Below are 7527 nucleotides of genomic sequence, written 5' to 3' on the forward strand. Positions count from 1 at the left end.
TACAAGTAAGCTTTAATTACTATCAGTATATGGTTATCTTAAAAAAACCAAACATATGGGATTCTCAAGCAAGTACAGTGGTACCTCGGGTTAAGTACTTAATTCATTCCGGAGGTCTGTTCTTAACCTGAAACTGTTCTTAATCCGAAGCACCACTTTAGCTAATGGGGCCTCCTGCTGCTGCCATGCCACTGGAGCACAATTTCTGTTCTTATCCTAAATAAAAGTTCTTAACCTGAAGCACTATTTCTGGGTTAGCAGAGTCTGTAACCTGAAGCGTATGTAACCCGAGATACCACTGTATACCAGTTTTTAAAATTCCTTTGATCTAGAGACCTGAAATTTGTTGGCTGCCAGAAAATATTATGTTTCTTGTTTTACTATTGTTTTAACAATAGCTACCTTTTTTCTTGTTTAACTGTTGTTTTAACAATAGCTACCACAGCGCTGTATACTAGTTAGTTCAATTCTGAATACAAGTTCAAACTATGGCTGGATAAAATTGATTCTGACTGGACACTGTTCAATGTTCTACAAGTGGACTTCCACCTGCACAACAGAAATTCTCCTTCCATTCCTCCCTTTTCAGCACCCCCTCCCATCTTAATATGCTCAGTGGAATCTCCTAACACTCTGGAACAAATCTGGGGGGCAGATGGGGGCTGGCAAATCCATTCTACCAATTGTGTCCTTTCCACTGACAAGACAGACACTGCTGCATATCACCCATTAGGGTTCCACACATATAAAACACAGAACTGGCAAGTATATCTCACACACTGAATACTTAAAATGTGCCTGTCTATTTTTAAAAATATTGCTGACATACTTATTTAAACTATTGCTAGAGACAATATCAGATTATTTTCAACTGCATTTTTTTCCTTATCTCCTTTTCATCATATCGAAAGACTGTTTCACAAAACTAGGTATTTAATCACCATAACTAATTACAAAACTGCCTGTGCAGACATGAAGAGTACATGTGTATAAAAAAATAGGTCATGTAGTGTTTTTTGCATGCTTCCTAACTGGATCATGGTGCTAGCCTTTGAAGGCAGTTATAGATCTAAATTTTCTCAACACTCTAATGAAAGTACAATTCACAGAGTTACTGGGGGGAGGGGGAACCATAATAGGCAAACATAAAACATAAACTGTTTAGCATATATATGTTCAGAAAGCACCTCTTACATGAGAATTGCATGTAATGCACGGGGCCAGGAGCTTGAAGACAATTTCAAATCCTAGGTCAATATGTAAAATTTACAAAAATATGAAATCCATGGGAGGGGGAAAATGGGTCCCCTTTTTAGTAGGGGGTGGAAATTTTGGGACTAAATCTATGCAATAATTTCTTATCAAATGTAAACTTATTTTACGTTAAAACGTATTGTGTTTTAACACAAAATGCATTGTGTATAACTTAACTGCATCCTTTAGTGCATTTATGAAATACACATAGCAATCGTATGCACACTTACTCAGAAGTGAGACCCACTCTATATACTGTACCTTACTATTGGGTACGCTTGCATAGTGGGTAAGGGTAAGTTGTTTCAGGGGAGCAAGAAACTACAACAAGGAAGGGGTTAAGTCAAATGGACTGCATACATGCATTTAGTATCTCTAAACTAAGGACTCAGCTACACTGGTAAAGAGAAAACGCTTTATATGCGTTATAATACTGTGAAACCAGATGGCGCTGATGTCTTTTGTCAACAGGATTTCCATTATGAAATTTATAATGTGTTTAACTTAATCACTTTTTTGATGTGTCTAGATCCAACCTAGATCAAAAGTCACCAGAAGAAGGCAAGAAGCAATTCACAAGTAATGAAGGCCCTATATAGTCCTCTCATAAAGACGGCAGAATCTTATAGGTACAGAATGTATCTCAGATGTGAATTTTGTGTATGTTTTCAGTATACACAGGAATTATAATTCTCTGATGCTTTATGCAGATTGTATGGTGGTGGTGTTTGTTATTTATTAAATTTCTATACCACCCTTCATCCACAGATTGAAGGGCAGTTTAAAATATAAAAACACAAAAATACATATCGTAATAGCAAACAATAACAATATCCGCCCTCCACCAATTTCAAAGATCTTTTATGAAAATCTTTATACTACATATTCCAAAAGAAAAAAAATGCAAATGCGAAGTTATCACTTTTCCCCAAAAATTCCAGTTATTCTTTTCGGGGGGAAATTAAAGTCTTTGGGAAAGAAACCAATTTTTCCACCCATAATTTCCCCCCCTTTGCTTTCCCAATGCCATCTGGTGTATCAGAATCAAATTTCTAAGAATTTCAGCAACCAAATAGACTCCTCTTTTCTATTTCCACCACCACGTGCAGTGGCGTAGCGTGGGTTGTCAGCACCCGGGGCAAGGCAAGTAATTTGCGCCCCCTAACCCTGGATTTGCGCCCCCTAACCCTACCCCTAACCCTAACCCCCAGATGAAGCGCCCGGTGCGGCCGGCCCCCCCTGCACCCCCCACGCTACGCCACTGACCACGTGGAATCGCCATGTGGTAACACTTACTTCCTTTTCTATGAAAAATGAAAGTCTCACATTCACTGTCCTAGAGAACGGTATTTTCATACTTCCTACCCTAATGGAACACTTCATGCACCAATTTTCTTGTGAGAATTCCCTTCATGTGCAAACAGTTCTAGGGAACACATTTTGGGGTGAATTCCCAGTTCACACAAGGCACCTCTGGAAATGCCAACATATATGTTATCAAGGAAAATTGGCACTGGTGGTGAGTGAACTGTGTTTCAGGCAATTTATGCACTAATACTGAACTTCTCACCAAGAAACCTCCAGAGTTCCTAGGAACACAGTTACTATTATTCATACCAGCTTCTACTCAAGAGTTTATACTCATTGATAGGACAAACACAGGATCAACCTCACATGCTTCAACTGTGGGCTAATAAATCCAAAACAGCCAATTCCCTAACACTGCAGTTACATTTTCCTGCAATTTTTATTACGTTCATAATATTTATTAGATCTATATGCCACCCTTCTTCATAAGATCTCAGGACAGTTCAGATAATATGAATGTGAAGGTTACCTTTAAAAAAACGTAACCTTTTGCCACTCCTCTGTATCCTGTTTGTGGTTTTCTATGGATGTTTTAAGGGTAACTATTGAACTTAGCTCTTTTGAAATAAAAGACTGCCAGCAAGATGCATTGTAATAAGGAGTTTTCCTTATTATTATTATATTGGGGCAAACCATTTGTATTTGCTTGTTACCAAAGTCAGAACTATGATCCACAGCAACATCTTATAAAAAGAAACATTGTTAACTTTATATCCAAATTTCAGTAGGACTGAGTATGGGTTTTTAGTAAAATTGGATGGTAGAATAGCAGCAAGTTAAGAAAGGGAGTTGGTGTAGAACATGCACCAACTGAATAAAGCACTCTCTGAATAGAGTCAAATGACTTAAGACTGCAATTTTACATACTTACCGAGAAGTAAGTCTCACTGAACTAAGTGGGACTTCTAAGTAAGCATACACAAAATTGCAGTTCCATACACTTACCTGGAGTAAACGTCACTTAGCACAGTGAGATTTGATTTCGAGTAAACATGCACTGGCTTGTGCTGCACAGTTCTAAATCTTTCTGATAAAGTAATCAGATTGAAAGAAAGCAGGGAATTTCAGCTTCCCACACCAAAATAAAAAACATTATATCTGACAAAATTTCATTTTCTATATAAATACTAAAAGGCATGGAATCCCTGCTATCCTCCTTTGAATATGGGCATTCAAATACAAGGAAATCAGAGGGTAACGAGCAAACATTACATTTAACTTTTTACCACTGCTTAGTCTACAAAGCTAAAAATAAATACTATTTTACCACAAAACTAATGTTGCAGTTCTGTGTACGCCGACTTGAAAATATGTCAGAACTGATTTAGTAGTCCTAGCAATATATCTTTACTCAGAGGAGATGAATGCCACTATAGCTATGGTGGAAGAATAGTGGTAGATAAACCTTTTCATGAAAACAGCATCATGTGTTTTCCCAAACATGCATACTCTGAAAAAAGTCCCACTGAAAACAGTGGGGCTTCCTTTCAAGTTCATTTGGTTTAGATCAATTAATGTCCTGCTAACATGTTCCAACGAACATCTATGGATTCAATGCTGAAACTGATGGTATATATTTTGGAGCACGGAATCTTTTGGCTCAGAGTGCCAGATTTTTACCTCCCCACAGCCCTGTGGGGCAACTTTCACAAGAGGGCATGACCACCACCTGACAGAATGTGCCTGATAGGTGGGCAGTCTCACCTGCCTGTCAAAGTAGACCCTTGGAGTGTGGTGGAAGGAGAATGGTGGGCCAAGACTGGCGCACAGGCCAGAGGTTCCACACCCCTGCTATTCTAACCCTCTTCTAAATAATGCTGTGCCATAAATCTATGAAAACAGATCACAGAGTGCAAATTTAAATGAGGAAAACTGTTTCCTTCATATTCTGTGGCCTAGCTGGCCACTGTCAGAGATGCAATGCTGCACAGAAGAACCCCTTGAATCCAGCAGGTTTCTTGGGTTCAGGGAGGCAAAGGAACCCATGCCTCTGGTTCAAAGATCTACTTCAGTTTTCCACAGTTTTTTACCTGCCTGCCCATCACCAGATTCAGAGTACAAGTTTATCTTAATTCCCACCCAATATATTTGCAAAAACAAACATATACCCATCACTAAGCACCATGTGATGCAGGGTAGCAAATTCTAGAGCACAACTGAATAAACTCTGCACATTCATGGTGTGAGGGCTTTAGAGAAGTTATTTAATTTAGGGGTTTATATCCCATCTCTCAACAACTTGTGGCATTCTGGATGAAATGTTCAGAACATAAGTGCTTTCATAACCACTGTAGCCTGCACAGACCACTCCCAATACTATCTCATACTACACTTATGGCAACAAAAGATTTCTTAATGTACTTTAACGTACAATAGTATTGAAAGTGATTTTCAAGCTTGTCCCTCCTTTTTCCATTGCTAGAACTTCAGCTGATCATTAGTTTCCTGCAAACACCCATATATGCTGCAATTTTCACAGCAGTGTCAGTCACAGCAGTCACCTGCTTCTCAATTAACACCCAAGACTTCTTTCCCACTCTTGTCTTTTGCTTCCATCTTCACCACTTGTCCTGTGGGCTTATTCAAGGTCAAAATAGCCCCTGTCCTCATGCTGAGGAGGAGTCAGCATTACTTGTCACCTCACTTGGCTGCTATTTCCTTGTCAACTCACAGCAAGATCCTATACTGGTCCTTTGCCACCAGTGTTAGAAACTCAGATATTTAGACTGGATGCCAAATGACTCCTTAAGCCAGGGTTACAGTCGCCAAAATGGGAAGCCTAGTTGTTACTTGGGAGGCCAGATGGCCCGAAAGTCGTATTTTTCCATATGACTTTTTGGTTCCTGAAATTCATTGATTGTGCAGGTCAAACAGTATTCTACAGGATGTGTTGCTAAGTGTGTGAAAACAGTCAAGATCCAAGGATCCCCAGGCACCCGACACCTCCAGACAGGGGAAGACACCAGGTGCGATCCTGGCACCCACAGGCATCTTCACTTGGTCGCAAGGTGCAAAATGTGCCTGGGGAATTTCAAATCCTGCTTGCTGCCTCCCCAAGGCGGGGTGTGTAAAATTGGCTAAAATAAGTGAATACAGTCATACCTTGGGATACATATGCTTCAGGATAAGTATTTTAGGGTTGCGCTCCGCGGCGACCCGGAAGTAATGGAGTGCATTACTTTCGGGTTTTGCCACTTGCGCATGTGCAGAGGGTCAAAAGGACGCCATGCACGCGCATCTTACATTCTGTTCAGGATGCGAACGGGGCTCCAGAACGGATCCCGTTCACATCCCGAGGTACCACCGTACAGTGGAACCTCGGGCTGCGAACATGATCCGTGCGGGAAGCACACTCACAACCCACACTGTTGGCAACCTGCAGTGCTGCATCTGCGTGCGCACGGGTCACGATTTGGCACTTCTGCGCATGCGCAAAGTGCGATACTACGCATGCGCGAGCGCCAAAACCTGGAAGCAACCCGTTCCGGTACTTCTGTTTTTTGTTTTTTTAAAAAATATTTATTAAGATTTTACAAAAAAGATACATAGATAATAAAAAGTAAAGCAGACATACAACAAAAGAAAATACATCAAAAGAGGGAAAAAAAGAAAACTGACCATAGAAGCATAAAAAAGATAAGAAAAAAGCAGGAAAAAAAACCCATTTTTTAACTTCATAATTCTATAACCCTCTTTCTTGACTTCCTCACATCTCCCTTTTTTGTGTTCCCTTTTACACAATCCTTACCCTCTTTCAGATCTCATTTATAATTCTATGTTTTCAGCCTATTATGTCTCCAATTTTTCTTCTCTTTTCAGATCAATTTTCAACTATTCTGGTACTTCTGGGTTTGGTGTGGCGCACAACCCAGAATCGCGTAACCTGAAGCATCAGTAACCCGAGGTACCACTGTAAATAGAAGTGGACGGGATAACTGCTGGGTGGGGAGGATTACTGGAAGGGACCAGCCAGGAACCTTTTGCCCCATATGGGTCTCGAACCCTCGAGATTAAGAGTCTCCTGCTCTACCAACTGAGTTACCTCAGGCCTAAAAAAGGTAAAGGTAAAGGTACCCCTGCCCGTACGGGCCAGTCTTGACAGACTCTGGGGTTGTGCGCCCATCTCACTTAAGAGGCCAGGGGCCAGCGCTGTCCGGAGACACTTCTGGGTCACGTGGCCAGCGTGACATCGCTGCTCTGGCCAGAGCCAGAGCCGCACACGGAAACGCCGTTTACCTTCCCGCTGGTAAGCGGTCCCTATTTATCTACTTGCACCCGGAGGTGCTTTTGAACTGCTATGTGGGCAGGCGCTGGGACCGAGCAGCGGGAGCGCACCCCGCCGCAGGGATTCGAACCGCCGACCTTTCGATCGGCAAGTCCTTGGCGCTGAGGCTTTAACCCACAGCGCCACCTGCGTCCCTACCTCAGGCCTACAAAATATAAAAATGTGGGTGAAATAACTGGCCCTCCCCTCCCCCCCCCACGGCCCAAACGACTCACCTGCTTCCTCCGCCCCCGACCTGCTCCTCCTCCCCGCCGCCGCCGCCGCCGCCCAGGGCGGAGAGGGGGGGAGAGGGCGAGGGGGGAGTCCGTCCTCCCGGGCCTAAGAGCCGCGCCACACGGGGAGGAAAGCGGGGAGCAGGCCTTGCTCCGGCAGCCGCCGCTTCAGCAGCAGCAGCAGCACCACGACGGCGGCGGCGACGACGCCCTCTTCCCCTTCACGGCCTTCTTCGCCTGAGGGGGAGAAAAAATCACCACAGCGCAGGAAGCCCACTGCCGCCCTCCCCCCCCCCAACGGATTCGTTTCCCACTGCGCCTGCGCGACCAGCCACGGCCGCTCCTCCTCCTCCTCTCGCGGGGCCTCGCTTCTGCCGCAATGGATACCGGAAACGGAAACCCCTCCCT

At 43.2% G+C, this 7527-nt stretch overlaps 1 protein-coding gene across 3 annotated transcripts in view; it reads right to left on the minus strand.

Moving 5' to 3' along the window:
* ZC3H13 (zinc finger CCCH-type containing 13) overlaps positions 1–7420 on the minus strand; it is a 50367-nt gene extending 42947 nt beyond the window's left edge. For all 3 annotated transcript variants that reach the window (XM_079969619.1, XM_079969618.1, XM_079969617.1), the window contains exon 1: positions 7123–7420. The gene's annotated coding sequence lies outside the window, so the exon portion shown is untranslated. The remainder of the gene's footprint in view (positions 1–7122) is intronic.
* Positions 7421–7527: the final 107 nt, after the last annotated feature.

This window comes from Podarcis cretensis (assembly GCF_951804945.1).
Source record: "Podarcis cretensis genome assembly, chromosome: 3".
In the NCBI taxonomy this organism is placed as follows: domain Eukaryota; kingdom Metazoa; phylum Chordata; class Lepidosauria; order Squamata; family Lacertidae; genus Podarcis; species Podarcis cretensis.